At 39.3% G+C, this 16533-nt stretch overlaps 2 pseudogenes; both read left to right on the top strand.

The window, feature by feature from the left end:
- The first annotated feature begins 368 nt into the window (after positions 1 to 368).
- Positions 369 to 2272, top strand: LOC149191871 (sucrose synthase 2 pseudogene; annotated as a pseudogene).
- Positions 2273 to 4631: 2359 nt separating this feature from the next.
- On the top strand, positions 4632 to 6535 carry LOC149191870 (sucrose synthase 2 pseudogene; annotated as a pseudogene).
- Positions 6536 to 16533: the final 9998 nt, after the last annotated feature.

Genomic DNA, 16533 nt, shown 5'->3' with positions numbered 1-16533 from the left:
TCAACTAGAAAACCATGAGAAGAACCTGTTAGACTCCGTCTCATGTCAGATATTGATTCTTCTTCAAAACCCTGTTTTGAAGAAGAAATCATTAAATGTGTTGTTTTAGATTATGTAATTTATTCTCCAGCTCTTCAAAAGGCAGCAGCCACTTCAAACTCCTATCCCTGCACAAGCACAATTCAAAACATCAACAGCACTCAGAGGCAAAAAGCTGTTTGGAGAAGTCTCACTGGAAATCCCGAACAAAATTCATTGTCACAGCTATTAAGTTAAATGATTGTGTTAGCGCTGGGAATGCCCTGCTGTTTATTTATCAGAGGAGTGTGATCCGAGGTGATTATGTGCTTGTTAACACTGTAAGTAATATGTCTTCGAGGCAAGAGTTCATTCTGAGCAGCATGCTTCTACCAGATTTTAGGGCTGCTATGGTTGGGCCTCCAGACATTGTAGTTGCAACACCAGCTTGTATTGGGACATGTATTTCTAAAAATATTCTTCAATCTTCATCTCTTGAGGAATCACTTGCTACATTGGTTTTAGATGAAATCTTCTTTAAATATCTGGTTCATTATTTTCCACATCATTGTCAGTGCATCCTAATGTCTGCAACAAGATGTCGAGAAAATAAAAAAAGCTTGTGCTGCATAGTCCTGTAATTCTGACACTAACCGAAGTGGAGTATGATGGAGTTGTACCCAACAGTTTGCAGAGGATTCAATAAGGGAAATAATTGCCAAGCTGCAAGGTAAGCCAGACCTAATTATTGGAAATTACAGTGATGGGAATCTGGTAGCATCTTTGGTTGCAAAGAAACTGAAGGTCACTCAGTGCAATATAGCACATGCTCTGGAGAAGACCAAATATACAGATTCAGATATCAACTGGAAAAAGTTTGATGAGAAGTACCATTTCTCTTGTCAGTTCACAACAGACATTCTTGCAATGAATCATGCCGATTTCATTATTACAAGCACATATCATGAAATTGCAGGAAGTAAAGATACTGTTGGGCAGTATGAGAGCCATGCTACTGTTACACTCCCAGGGGAATACCGTGTGGTTTCTAGAATTGATGTCTTCAATGCCAAATTCAACATTGTGTCACCTGGAGCAGTTATGAACATCTACTTCCCTTACACAGAGAAGCAGAGACGCCTTACTGCTTTCAATGAATCTATTGAAGAGCTCTTGTTTAACCCAACTGAAACGACAGAACATATAGGTTTCTTCAGTGACAGGAAGAAGCCCATAATCTTTTCCATGGCGAGGTAAGAATGAACGGTTAAGGAAACTGGTGAACCTTGCTGTGGTGGGTGGTTTCATTGATTCATCAAAATCAAAAGATAGGGAGGAGATTGCAGAGATTGAGAAAATGCATGGTCTTATAAAGAAGTATAGTTTGAAGGGTGATTTCAGATGGATATGTGCTCAGAAAGACATAGTAAGGAATGGAGAATTATATCGCTACATTGCCGACACAAAGGGGGCTTTTGTACAACCTGCTATTTATGAAGCGTTTGGGCTCACTGTGATTGAGGCCATGACATACGGCCTTCCGACATTTGCCACATCAAAAGGAGGCCCCGCTGAAATCATCATTGATGGGCTTTCTGGATTTCATATTGACCCTCATAACGAAGATGAAACTAGTGACAAGATTGCCAACTCTTTTGAACGATGCAAACGAGAGCCAAGCTATTGGAACAAGGTATCAGATGGCGGCCTCCAACGTATATATGAAAGCAACATACGTGTCTACATGATCTCAAGGAGCACACGAAGGAAATCTATGCCGTCAAGTGGAGCCCCACTGGTCCGTGTACAAATAATCCTAATGAACTCATTTGACTCAGCAATCAAATTATGGGATGTCGAGCGAGGAAGACAATTGTTCAAATTGACTACTCACAGTGAACCTATATATTCAATTTCTTTCAAAAGGGTTGTGCGACGGGTGTCTGCATATATGGTCTGCGAAGGAAGGAGTCTGTGTTTATGCTGGTAAAGGCCATGGTTTTGCTCACCGTCCCGATTCTCTTAAGGAAACCTTCCAACAGAAAACATTTTGAAGGGGCGCATCACGTGTTTTGGCGGAGAACCCTTCTAAGCCTGTGAATGAGCCTCTTGTTTGTGATATATGCTGCTATCATTTCCAGGTTCTGTTTCTACAGATGAAGATAGGCAATGCATATTTGTTTTTGACACTAAATCATCATCGAGTCATCGTGGCAATGCAGATGGAAGCGTTTTAGACAGCGCAGGCAGATAAAGAGCATTCAATGAATACAACTGGCACAATATGCACAAATGTGAAATTGTTAAAGATTTCAAACAGAAAACGAATGTGAAAAGTAAAGACCCGAAACATACACAGAGACATCTATCATAAGCAGCGATTTAGGAACGAATTTTACCTATTTTTATCCTCAACCCTAATTCTATGGGATCTGAGCACCAGTTTTGCCTCGTAATTAGCCAAATCATCAGCAGATTTAGAGGAACGCTGTATTATTTTAGGATAGATGTAACGCTCCTTTCTAATTTTTGTAATTGTAGTTGAAACAACGCAGAGCTTTTTGGGGTCGATTTGTTTTCCCCTTAGCAGTATTATATTTATTGTATTAAAAAAAATTGATTAGAGAGAGAGTTAGTCAGAGGAGAAAATTCTGAGCGCTGGAGGAGAACTGAGCTCCATTGTACAGTCTTTGACAGAGGGATTTTTAATGAAATTTCACAGCTCTGACTTCTGAGATTCCTGTGGTATGATAATTTAGCATAAGTTTTTCTCTTGTTTCATATGTAATCTGTTATGTTTCATTTCACTACATGATCATTTCTAACTGAACAAATGAAGTGTTTAGGTAAGAATTCATGCCTGCCATGCTCTGCCTATAAGTTTGTTCATGTTTAATGTTTTCCTCTGTTTGACAAGGATTCATCTCCTATGCCCTTGTCAGCTCCTCACCAGTCTTGCCATCCCATTTAAAATCTAGATTTGGTGTTAAATTTCTTGCCTACCTTGCCTCAGTCGATAATCTGCGTTGTTCATTATATTTCTCTGTTCAAGCTGTGATTTTGCCCATGCAGCCCAGAAAAACCTCGTCATTGAATTAAAAACCCCAAATCAAACTCTTTGATCAGTTTACTAGCCTAATATCAGTGTCACCCTATTGGTCATCTCATCCATTGAAGATTTTACGAGATAGACCGGAGAGAGCCTTCTCCTGCCCCGTAGGGCTAGCTACGAGGCTAAATGGTTTGATGTTGCCTTGAGGTTTACTTTTCTCAGCCTGAGGTGAAATTTCAAGCGCTAACATACTGGCGACCATACTGGGGAGAACATTCAATTTGTTGATCGTCTTGTCCCAGTACATGCAATCAAGGTGCAGATCTGATGCTGATGGTGGACAGCAGTCAGACACTTATGTAGGCTGAACCATTCACCTGGCGACTCCAATTTGACCCAGACATTCCAACGCTTCTTGATCCATTCATGCAATGGAAGGGTATGTGGCAAACCCTACCTGTGTGAAGCTGTAGAAGAAATAAGAAAGAAGTTAGCAGATACTGAATTTGACGAAGATGTTTTCAGTGCCTTGCTTCAATGCTTGAAATCTTTGAAGGTCTTCAAAACTAGTGGCTATGAGTTAATTATTGAAAGAATCGAAAAGGAGATTCAAGAACTAGATGATCAAATTCAGTCATATGATTTCCAAGATCCTAAAAAGTTCTTGGAAATCCTTCCTCATTCGAAACAAGATATCACAGACTTGCCTATAGATGTTTACATTGACAATGTGCAGCTGGAAGTATGTGTTGCAAAGTTGGGACAGCCAACAGAGTCTGGCTTCCGTGATCCTATTGCGGCATACATGGACACATTTTTCAGTTTGATTGATAGATCAGGCTGTATTTTCCGTGACCAGGGTCATTACGTGCATGAAGGGCTGCCAGCAATTACATCTGTGACCTCGCGGAAGCATTCTTGAGCTACATCATTCTCAGGTTTACTTGAATGGTTAATTTGGCATTTTAGTATTACCTGATCTAGTGTTTGTACAACAAAGTAGGGTAGCTTTGTAAATAAATAAGCAGCCATAAGGGCAGCATCTTGTTTTAGTTTGCTTGAAGATTGTTTGAGTTCAGTTTCAGTTTGAAAATTAAGTCAAGAGTTGTGTCGATGATGACTCCATTGCCCAATGGGTGGAGGCACTATCTGCTCTCCCAAAGTTTTGTAGTTCTTGGCACCTCCAAGGAGCGGCAGCTGCCATCCCAAGTGGAGCCGATGTTAGACTCCGTCTCATGTCAGAGATTGATTCTTCTTCAAAACCCTGTTTTGAAGAAGAAATCATTAAATGTGTTGTTTTAGATTATGTAATTTATTCTCCAGCTCTTCAAAAGGCAGCAGCCACTTCAAACTCCTATCCCTGCACAAGCACAATTCAAAACATCAAAAACATTCAGAGGCAAAAAACTGTTTGGAGAAGTCTCACTGGAAATCCCGAACAAACTTCATTGTCACAGCTATTAAATTAAATGATTGTGTTAGTGCTGGGAATGCCCTGCTGTTTATTTATTAGAGGAGTGTGATCCGAGGTGATTTTGTGCTTGTTAACACTGTGAGTAATATGTCTTCGAGGCAAGAGTTCATTCTGAGCAGCATGCTTCTGCCAGATTTTAGGGCTGCTATGGTTGGGCCTCCAGACATTGTAGTTGCAACGCCAGCTTGTATTGCGACATGTATTTCTAAAAATATTCTTCAATCTTCATCTCTTGAGGAATCACTTGCTACATTGGTTTTAGATGAAATCTTCTTTAAATCTCTGGTTCATTATTTTCCACATCATTGTCAGTGCATCCTAATGTCTGCAACAAGATGTCGAGAAAATAAAAAAAGCTTGTGCTGCATAGTCCTGTAATTCTGACACTAACTGAAGTGGAGTATGATGGAGTTGTACCCAACAGTTTGCAGAGGATTCAATAAGGGAAATAATTGCCAAGCTGCAAGGTAAGCCAGACCTAATTATTGGAAATTACAGTGATGGGAATCTGGTAGCATCTTTGGTTGCAAAGAAACTGAAGATCACTCAGTGCAATATAGCACATGCTCTGGAGAAGACCAAATATGCAGATTCAGATATCAACTGGAAAAAGTTTGATGAGAAGTACCATTTCTCTTGTCAATTCACAGCAGACATTCTTGCAATGAATCATGCCGATTTCATTATTACAAGCACATATCACGAAATTGCAGGAAGTAAAGATATTGTTGGGCAGTACGAGAGCCATGCTACTGTTACACTCCCAGGGGAATACCGTGTGGTTTCTGGAATTGATGTCTTCAATGCCAAATTCAACATTGTGTCACCTGGAGCAGATATGAACATCTACTTCCCTTACACAGAGAAGCAGAGACGCCTTACTGCTTTCATTGAATCTATTGAAGAGCTCTTGTTTAACCCAACTGAAACGACATAACATATAGGTTTCTTCATTGACAGGAAGAAGCCCATAATCTTTTCCATGGCGAGGTAAGAATGAACGGTTAAGGAAACTGGTGAACCTTGCTATGGTGGGTGGTTTAATTGATTCATCAAAATCAAAAGATAGGGAGGAGATTGCAGAGATTGAGAAAATGCATGGTCTTATAAAGAAGTATAGTTTGAAGGGTGATTTCAGATGGATATGTGCTCAGAAAGACAGAGTAAGGAATGGAGAATTATATCGCTACATTACCGACACAAAGGGGGCTTTTGTACAGCCTGCTCTTTATGAAGCGTTTGGGCTCACTGTGATCGAGGCCATGACATGCGGCCTTCCGACATTTGCCACATCAAAAGGAGGCCCCGCTGAAATCATCGTTGATGGGCTTTCTAGATTTCATATTGACCCTAATAACGAAGATGAAACTAGTGACAAGATTGCCAACTCTTTTGAACGATGCAAACGAGAGCCAAGCTATTGGAACAAGGTATCAGATGGCGGCTTCCAACGTATATATGAAAGCAACATACGTGTCTACATGATCTCAAGGAGCACACGAAGGAAATCTATGCCGTCAAGTGGAGCCCCACTGGTCCGTGTACAAATAATCCTAATGAACTCATTTGACTCAGCAATCAAATTATGGGATGTCGAGCGAGGAAGACAATTGTTCAAATTGACTACTCACAGTGAACCTATATATTCAATTGCTTTCAAAAGGGTTGTGCGACGGGTGTCTGCATATATGGTCTGCGAAGGAAGGAGTCTGTGTTTATGCTGGTAAAGGCCATGGTTTTGCTCACCGTCCCGATTCTCTTAAGGAAACCTTCCAACAGAAAACATTTTGAAGGGGCGCATCACGTGTTTTGGCGGAGAACCCTTCTAAGCCTGTGAACGAGCCTCTTGTTTGTGATATATGCTGCTATCATTTCCAGGTTCTGTTTCTACAGATGAAGATAGGCAACGCATATTTGTTTCTGACACTAAATCATCATCGAATCATCGTGGCAATGCAGATGGAAGCGTTTTAGACAGCGCAGGCAGATAAAGAGCATTCAATGAATACAACTGGCACAATATGCACAAATGTGAAATTGTTAAAGATTTCAAACAGAAAACGAATGTGAAAAGTAAAGACCCGAAACATACACAGAGACATCTGTCATAAGCAGCGATTTAGGAACGAATTTTGCCTATTTTTATCCTCAGCCCTAATTCTATGGGATCTGAGCACCAGTTTTGCCTCGTAATTAGCCAAATCATCAGCAGATTTAGAGGAACGCTGTATTATTTTAGGATAGATGTAACGCTCCTTTCTAATTTTTGTAATTGTAGTTGAAACAGCGCAGAGGTTTTTGGGGTCGATTTGTTTTCCCCTTAGCAGTATTATATTTATTGTATTAAAAAAAATTGATTAGAGAGAGAGTTAGTCAGAGGAGAAAATTCTGAGCGCTGGAGGAGAACTGAGCTCCATTGTACAGTCTTTGACAGAGGGATTTTTAATGAAATTTCACAGCTCTGACTTCTGAGATTCCTGTGGTATGATAATTTAGCATAAGTTTTTCTCTTGTTTCATATGTAATCTGTTATGTTTCATTTCACTACATGATCATTTCTAACTGAACAAATGAAGTGTTTAGGTAAGAATTCATGCCTGCCATGCTCTGCCTATAAGTTTGTTCATGTTTAATGTTTTCCTCTGTTTGACAAGGATTCATCTCCTATGCCCTTGTCAGCTCCTCACCAGTCTTGCCATCCCATTTAAAATCTAGATTTGGTGTTAAATTTCTTGCCTACCTTGCCTCAGTCGATAATCTGTGTTTTTCATTATATTTCTCTGTTCAAGCTGTGATTTTTCCCATGCAGCCCAGAAAAACCCCGTCATTGAATTAAAAACCCCAAATCAAACTCTTTGATCAGTTTACTAGCCTAATATCAGTGTCACCCTATTGGTCATCTCATCCATTGAAGATTTTACGAGATAGACCGGAGAGAGCCTTCTCCTGCCCCGTAGGGCTAGCTACGAGGCTAAATGGTTTGATGTTGCCTTGAGGTTTACTTTTCTCAGCCTGAGGTGAAATTTCAAGCGCTAACAGAACCATGATTCCCACTTCCATTCAAGATCTTCATTTATAGACTCATTTTTTTTAATTGAATGGAATTTCCCTTTCTTATCCAATCAAGTAGAGAAAGGAAAGGGTAAAACCAATAATGAGAAAACCAATATTAGAGGTTTATTTAATTGTCTTTGAAGGAGCAACCTCTCCTACTCTCAATAAGTTGGGATCCACCTTCCACCCTAGGAAAAAATAATAATTTCCTAAGCACATTTGAACTTATGAAACAAGATAAAGGGTGAAAGAAGAGAAATACTTCCTATTTAGAGAGGTGAAGCAAGTAACTTCACCAAGGTACTGTCCAGGCTCGAAGGTAGCAAAGCAATGCTTGTGTTCCTGCAGCGGCTCTGTCGGCGTACTAGATAGACATGTGATCCAGGTGGATGTTGGTAGCCACCCGCCTATCCCACTTAGACCCCCACAACTGTCTTTTTCAGTTTTTTAATTTCCTTAATTGTAGCACAATTTACTATTTTTAGCAGTTTTTCGGGTCTTGAACTTCCAGAGTCGTTTTGAGGCCCTAAACGAAATTTTTGGGGAAAACGGGGAGAAACATGGCTCGATGAATGAATTTTTCTCACTCAAAAGTTGTAATACTCAGAGAGATCTTTCTAACGAGGTATTGTGCGCGTCAAACGGGGATTGTATGCCAAAGTTACGACCCCGGGAAGTTGATGTACCAATTCACCCAAAACGGGGCCCATAGTTTGGAGCTTTATCTCCTAGGGTTAGGTTTTTTGATGTTTAGGGTTTTCCATTGTTTCTCAAAAATAAATAGGCCTTTGAGCCTCATTGTAAGAGTTCAAAGGCATGTAGCTGCCACATCTCCTCTCAGAGATAAGCTACCATCACCTGAGCTAGTTTATTTCAATTTTTGTTTGTAAGCATTTTCTAGTATTTTACATCAAGGAAATGAAGTAATATTTCTATTGCATCTCTGTATTTATGGTCATATCTATAATTTGTTATGTTCCTATTTAAATATGGATCAGTGGTATCAAATAAATCTGCTCTTTCTTTGTTTTTCTTTGCATGTCCCCAACATGGTCGAGATATAAGGAGTTAGGGCTTGAACTAGTCGAACCTTTGCAAGACCAACCTCACAAATCTCGACGGCCTCCCATGGCGGATGAAAATAAATATGAGGGGGTAGGAGATCCTATCAAAATATTGCTTGAAGAGGCCCTTGAGCGACAAAGGAACGTGATGATGGACAACTTTTCCTAGATCCTTCAGTAACTACCAAGGGGTGACACATCTACTTCCAGCAGCTACTCTGGAAGCGCCACACTCTTTAAGGTACAAGTTAACTTCGAAATTCCCATATTTGAGGGTCAGATAGATGTAGACGCTATAGATAAATGGTTAAATCTTCTAGAAGGGCATTTTTTGTTCGTGATTTTTCTGGTCGGGAAAATATTACTTTCGCTCTTCTCAAAGCCGCCCCCCTGTCAAAAACTGGTGGAAAACCTACTATGAGCAGAAGGATGAAAGTACGACCTCACTGTTTTCAGCCACACCCACTTGGAATTCATTCTGGAATGCCATCAAGGAGCAGTACTACCCTGTCAAAAGCTATGAGGATAAATACATAAAATGGACCACACTATAGTAGGGAAGGGACCAGGACGTGTCGGAGTTTACCAATATTTTTCATACCCTTCACACAAAGTTGGTATCAAGGATTCTGAGCTACATCTGGTATTCAGATATTGCGGCTACCTACATAGGTGCATGCAGGATGAGATGGAGTTCTTGGACATCTCCTCGCTCGGCACGACATACCGATACATTGTCAAGAGCGAGCATAAGTTTAAACAAAAGAAGCGAGACTTTGGATCTGTGAATCCGAAGAACCAAGGACAAAGCCAAGGTGGGGTGACCCAAGACAACCCGCCAAAGCCGCAAGAAAAGAACAACACCACGAAGTCATTAAAGGACATAGGAAAGTGGTGTGAGTCCCATAAGAGCCCCACTCATAACACAAGTGAGTTTCAAACCAAGCAGTCATTGGTGGCCGAGTTGAAGGCTTCAAAATCAGATGCATGTTCTGACCCTGAGTCAAAACCTGACAAGGGGAATGAAAAAGGGAAGAAAGTCATTGATGCGGAGCCCAGTGCCACTTTTGACACCGCCAAGTACAAAAGAATGAGCCCGAAGATCCAGAGGAGGGGGAGCATACTTTCCACTCACAGATGTGGGTGAAGGATTCATCGATGCAATTCATTGTTGACAGTGGGATCCAAAAGAACCTCATTTTAGAAGAGGTCATGAAGCAGCTGGGACTACCAACCATACCACACCCACAACCATACAACATCAGGTGGCTTCACCAAGGACAAGATCTCTGAGTCCGCCAATAGTGTCGCCTTCCCTACAACATCAATCCCTTCACATATGGGGTATTGTGTGATGTTGCATTGTTTGATGTTTGTGATGTATTATTAGGCCAACCATACTTGTGGAAGAGACATGCTATGTATGAGTCAAGGCCTCGCCTTGTTATTATTTCTTTGTGTAATACATTATACAGGATACCAGAGGTAGCCCCACCTACTACCACTTCTTTGATCTCTGCTAAGAAAGGCAGTAAGATCATCTCGCATACTAGGAAATTTATTTTTTGTCTGGTTCGCTCTCAAAGTAAGGGGAAGATTGTAGCCACATCCATGGCCCCGAGGAAGGGTTCCTCCACACAGCAGAAGAAGTTGGATATGGTCATGAAAGAAGACATGGACATCTTCTCCTCACCCAAAGGGGTATTGTTGCACTATCGGGTCAAGCATTCGTCTGATATGACTTCTAGAGCACCTCTATCCAATGGTCCGATCTATTGCCACTCCATTCTCGAAAATACCAAGTACAAGAAGCAACATGATCAGCATCAAGTACCACAGAACTTTTAAGTGGGCGACAAAGTCTGGTTGCATCTACAAAAAGAACGCCTTACAAGAGCCCATCAAAAGCTCAGACCACTCTGATATGGTCCTTACACTATTACCAAGGCTGTGGGAAACAATGCTTTGGAGCATGGAATTCCCCCATTCCTTCGCTTGTACCGATTGTTCAATGTGGACTACCCTCGACCATGCTTCCCACCATTACTGGACACATCAGAGGTTGCAGAACAACTCACCAGGGACCAAGTTTAGCAGAAGTTTCCTCATCTCATGGAGGAACTCAACGCAATGTGGACCATTGCTTCCTAAGGGGGGAGGAATGATACAGGTGGATGTTGTAGCCACCCTCCTATCCCACTTGGACCCCCACAACTTTTCTTTTAGTTTTTTAGTTTCCTTAATTGTAGCACAGTTTACTATTTTTAGCAGTTTTTTGGGTCCTGAACTTCCGGAGCCATTTTGAGGCACTAAACGATGTTTTTTGGGAAAAATGGGAGAAACATGGATCCATGGACCAACGTTTCTCACTCAAAAGCTGTAGTTCCCAGACAGATATTTCTAATGAGGTATTATGCGCGTCAGACGGACATCGTATGCCAAATGTACGACCCCGGGAAGTTGATGTACCAATTTACCCAAAATGGGGCCCATAGTTTGGCGCTTCATCTCTTAGGGTTAGGTTTTTTTATGTTTATGGTTTTCCATTGTTTCTCAACAATAAATAGGCATTTTTACCTCATTGTAAGAGTTCAGAGGCATGTAGCTGCCACATCTCTTCTCAGAGATAAGCTACCATCGCCCGAGCTAGTTTATTTCAATTTTTGTTTGTAAGCATTTTCCAGTGTTTTACATCAATGAAATGAAGTATTATTTCTATTGCGTCTTTGTATTTATGGTCATATCTGTAATTTTTTGCGTTCCTGTTTAAATCCAGATCAACATGCTAGAAGTGGAGCAACACCAAAGATGAAAATTCATACTCTAACTATCTTAAACTCGTGATTATATATTACCTTTCTCCTAGATCGAAATAATTGTGATATGGTAAGCTTTGTTATATATTGGACCAAGTAAAGGAATAAAAGAAACTATATCTACAACCGGGTTGAATTGGAAGCTCAGGTAATCCACTGAGTGAATCAATACTTCATGCAGGACTAATACTTCGTGCATAAAGTAAGACCTAAACAGAGAAGATGGAGTTCTTCCATTTTGTCGCCAAGTGGTGTCGTTGCAACAACAACCCTCCAAATGTTTTTCTTGTTCAATTTTGGAGCCTACATATAATCTGTCACTTCAAGCTAACTTACATTGTCTTGTCTTTTGTTATGTTTTCCTAAGTGTATACCATCGCTTTGACATCTTTAAGTGTTGTTTCTTCTTGTAGTTCAAATTTTTCTACTAGTCGTCTTCTTATCTTTGGAATTTCTTGTGTCATATTTCTAAAGATAGGAAAATCACAAAATTTTCTTTCACTTAGTGATTAAATTTATTCACTTGACTTATTTACAAAAAATCAAGAAATCACATACATTTCTCCTAGATAAATCACACTTTCTAAAGTTAACAACCACACAAGCACTATTGGAGGAAACTGTACCCTCTTAAGCTTGAACACACTTCTGTCTCTTAGTGGAGCACACTTCATTCCCTTATTTGAGCACACTTCTTCTCCACAAAGAGTGAACACTCCTTTTTCACATGTATTATTCCCTCTTTGCCTTCAACTGAACGTACTTATATTCTTCAACCAATGAATACTCACTGTTTGTTAACACGTGCCCTTCCCTGTTGCATGTTGAACACATTCCTAGAAAATGGGAGTCATCTTCACTTCATTTAACTAACTCACTTATCAGCTGACAAGTGGCATACATGCATCGAATCCTTGGTCCTATTTTGCATGTTCATTTCCTTTATAAGAAGTGTAGTTCATCATTCATTCTAAAATTTCATTGTTCACACTGGGCTGAGCGAATTTTCTCACCACAAGGATTTTTTATTCATTCTTTTTCATAAGTGCATGGATTCTCGGTAAGTTTTACAAAGTTTCGATTTTTTTTGTTTTTGTCTATTTTACTGGTGATTTTATTTTCCTTACTAGAATTTCAATTTGTTTTTTCATATGAAGTGTCGTTTCCATCCATACTTGCTCCCACAAGTGTCTTCTTACTGCTGCAAGTGGCATTTCTATTGACTATTCACATTCCATGACCTTTCAGCTTCTAGTCATTATTGCGAAAGATATATAAACACTTATAGTTGGTCCCTCTCATTGTAACTATGTTATTGACTTCATGTTGACCATCACTTATGTTAGTGTCAGTCTTATCTTTCTTCACCAATGATCAAATATGCTTTTACCAAGTTTGTCAAGAGTCTCAAGGTCAAATTTTATCATGTCACTAGGTTTACAGAGTAAAATTTGGTCACTGGCTAGTTGGTCTAGGAATGTTTTATTATTTCTGGAAAATCACACATGCTGGTCTCCTACCTCATTTAGATGAAGGTGTCATAATGAAAAGAAGGTTTCCATTACATCAGTCATCATCATCATTCCATTCAGCTTCAGGTCTTCATTAAGTCATTAAGGGTTCAAGGTCAATCATCATCATGTGTAAATCCAACATTAAATAAATCATGACAAGAAACTCTTTGGCATTAACTTGATGAATTTTCACAAGTTATTTATGATTTTAGTTTTAAAGGTTCCAGGATAAGAAATTTCAGTGTTCAAAAAGTAAAAATGCAGCTCAGGTTTTAGCTATCCAAAGTGATTCAGTCTTGAAGGTGAAAAATCAATTTTTTAAAAGGTATGAGGGGCCCATTTCTTTTCAAAAGGGAAACTAACTTGCCTATATAAACCCAGAAGCCCCAAAATAACCTCATTTTCCTTTATATTCCCCTTTGTTCATCAATATCTCTCCTCCATTGGCAAGGAAAACTCAGAATTTTAGGAAAATTTAGCAAAAATTTGAAGGCGCTACGCTTGTGCCAGAGCAGCCCAAAACCATCCAGAAGTCACCCAAATTGAAAATTGAAGCTTGCAATTTGTTTTCTTGCTAATCTAGACTTCTCTACAAGTAAGTACATCACTTCACTTACCTTTTTCATTTAGCAAGATGGATTCAAGCACAAGATTTCTTCATCTAGGGTTTTTAGTGAAATTATCATGAAATGAGCTAGGGTTGATGATGGCTAGTCTAGTTTTCATATGCTAAACATGTAAATATTTCATCCTACACCTCTACACATGTTTAAAATACATTTTGAACCACTGAACCAACTACAAATCATCAAATTACTTCACCAAAAACTAAACCCTAGCTCATTCCTAAGCAATTTGGACAGTTTTCCTAGAAACTCTATTTTCCATCTCTCACAAGCACTCCTTTCCTTCATTTCACCTCATTTGAGTTTCATGAGTTGCTCACAGTCCATATCCATCTCCTAGAATTTCTCTTACCATTTTTTCCACTCCAGCTATCCATCATTTCATTTTTTCACTCATCCCTCACTGTTTTTTCTCATTTTCCTACTGCTAGGGTTTCTTTCATCATGGAAGGAGATTCTTCACCAGAGAGGAAAAAACACCACAAAGGATGCAAAATTCTCAAATATGAACCTAGCAACTGCAATGAAATCAATACCTCACCCTTCATCAAGCAGTGTTTTAAAGATGTGAGTTGTCTAGATTTTTGTAAAAGAGTGTGTGAAGTTGGTTTTCATGAACAATTGACATATTGGATTGCCACTCATTTGAAAGGGGAAAGTATTATCATTGCTAGAGTTGAGTTCACATTTTCAGTGGCTTCTATTTCACTTGCTACAAGGATACTGGATCATGGAGAATATTGGTTTAAAGGCATGAATTTATATCTTGAGCATTACAGGTCCTTCTTGAAAACACCATACAGGGAAACCCATACACATATCATACCTTTTAGGTACCTATTGGAGAAGTATGCTCCATTGATGAAAGGTGTCATGAATTTTTTCACATGTGAGGGAAGGTTTTCTAGATTTTATTCCTATCACATCCGCTTCTAATGCACTTTATAGCTCAAAAACCTCTCAACATGTGAAATTATCTGTGTAGAAGCCTTCTCAAGATATCTGAGAAGGTACAGGTGAAAAACAAAGAACATTATCCTTGTCTCTTCCATCATAGTTTGATCAAAACTATAGTTCTCTATCAACTTGCAAAGAAAAACATGACATGTGATTCTTTCTTGGAGACAACTTTGAAATGGAATGAGGCTAATGTTTTAGTTCAACATCCAAGAATGCCAACACAACAAATGGAAATTGTATCCTCAAGCAGATTCGTGGAGGTTCCTAAAGCACCTAGACATGAGGTGACTAGTATGTACCAAAGAGGAAAAAGGCTTGTGTTTTCTTCTCATCGTGAGAAAGGGGTCAAGCCTTCTACATCTGTAAAACGGGGGTTACCAGTATAGGATAAAGATTTGATTGAGCATGAGTTTGAGTTGGTAGACTTGGAAACAGAAAATGAGCCCTCAAGCATGTATCAGTATATCAAAGAAAAAGACTCTCAGATCAGAGAACTCATGGATAACATGGCAAGGGAAAGGTTTGTCATCTCATTCTTAGAACAAGAAAACAGTCAGCTAAAGGCCAAACAACTTATCATGGAAAAAGAACAAGCTAAACTATTGCAACAAGCAGGCAAGGGAAAAGCGGTCTTAGAGATCAATGAACCTGAAGAAACTGAAAGACAAGGCAAGAAAAAGAGGCCAAGAACCAAAGGACTCAAGAAGGCATTGAAAGAGGAGAAAAAACACATTTTGTTGGATGAAGAGCTAGACTTGGAGGACATAATTGCCTTAGAGGTTAATGAGGACAGGGAGTATTGGTTAGATAAGGTGAATGACCACTTAGAGAAGCTTCTGGACAAGGCCAATAGAGATAACCAGCTACTAAGGCACATGGCACATCACTACCAGGCCAAGAATATGATTTGTAACGTCAAGGTCAAACAGCTGGAAAACAAGCTCAAAGAAACCCTAAAGGACCAAAATGAGAAGGGTAGCTTAGAGTTTCTTTTTGAAGCATCCATGAGAGCTTAACATACCTCATTTTATAAATCATGAATAATTTTGGAGGAATTCTAAAAATGTTTGATTTTGGCTATTTTGGTTCCTAATTCAGAAATTTGGCCAATCACAAAGGCGTTGCGGTTTTTCCTCAAGCACTCAAATCACAAATGGTTTACAGTTTTGGAAAGCCCTTAGCATCCTCTCAAAACCCATTTCTTCATATTTTCCAGAGAACACCCAAATTTTAATAAAAAGAGGAAAAAGTGGTAAACAATTAGTTTTCTATCCCTCTTTTTGACAGGAACTGCACTTCTAGAGCGACCTTGTGAGAATGGATTTTTGAAGGACTTGCCATGGGTCATTTTCAAAAATTCAAGGTGTTATGGAAACCAAACTTGAAAATATAGTTGAACTTTCTTTCAAATCTTCATTTGGACTTCAGGAAGGCACATTAAAGTGGGCTCAAATTTGGCACAATGATTATGCAAATTTTTGGGTTTTTCATTTAAATTTCACTATGTAAATTTCCCAGTTTTCATTTGGACTTGTTCAAAGTCAAAAATCTTGATGTAATTGAAGATATTTCGAGCTTATATGATGTAAGCATGAATAAATGGACATGACAAGTAGTTTTTGTGGTTCAATAGGCCTTATTAAGGAAGTAAAATCCAAATCAAAGTCTACAAGAAGTGTTTGTATTTGACCTTCTCACTCTCACCTGTTGGCTGAGAGAATCTTGGAATCAGTTCCACCACCTAGGAATTTGACTCCTGAAGGTGGGGTAGTGGTTCAATTGAGTCTATATGTGTCATTTCTCATTCAAAGAGAAAGGTTGGACTTTATGGAGGAGGCTTGTATACTTATGTTTTCTTTAGCTAATACAGGAGCAGTTGCAGCTATATTTCAAGAACTCTAGTTCAATGAGTCTATGGTGTTTGTTTCTTCTTTCTACCAGTTTCAATGGATAAA

The sequence above is a fragment of the Pinus tabuliformis genome, chromosome 2_2 (assembly GCF_031772625.1).
Source record: "Pinus tabuliformis cultivar Carrire ecotype Pingquan chromosome 2_2, CPIR1, whole genome shotgun sequence".
NCBI classification, from domain to species: domain Eukaryota; kingdom Viridiplantae; phylum Streptophyta; class Pinopsida; order Pinales; family Pinaceae; genus Pinus; species Pinus tabuliformis.
The sequence above is the reverse complement of the archived record's forward strand: the minus strand, read 5'-3'. Positions and strand labels throughout refer to the sequence as shown.